The sequence below is a fragment of the Telmatherina bonti genome (genome assembly GCF_933228915.1).
Source record: "Telmatherina bonti genome assembly, chromosome: 14".
NCBI classification, from domain to species: domain Eukaryota; kingdom Metazoa; phylum Chordata; class Actinopteri; order Atheriniformes; family Telmatherinidae; genus Telmatherina; species Telmatherina bonti.
Genome location: NC_136612.1, coordinates 25,276,799 through 25,277,058, shown reverse-complemented (window position 1 = coordinate 25,277,058; position 260 = coordinate 25,276,799).

The following is a 260-nucleotide window of genomic DNA, read 5'->3' as shown; positions in this document are numbered from 1 at the left end:
AAATATTTCATGTAGATAACATAGTTTTATATTTAGCTTTTACATGTAAGATAGAGTTTGCAACATCACACCTTGAAAAAAGAGGAAAAGAAGAAAAAGTCAAATGACTGCTACATAGTGTCTATATAAATTATTTAACTACCAAATTCTAACATGAAACTAACACTTACCTCTAGCAGAAACTTCAAATTAGTGTAGGTATTATTATTTTGTATTATTATTATATTATATATATTAGGTATTTTTACACATCAAATTAT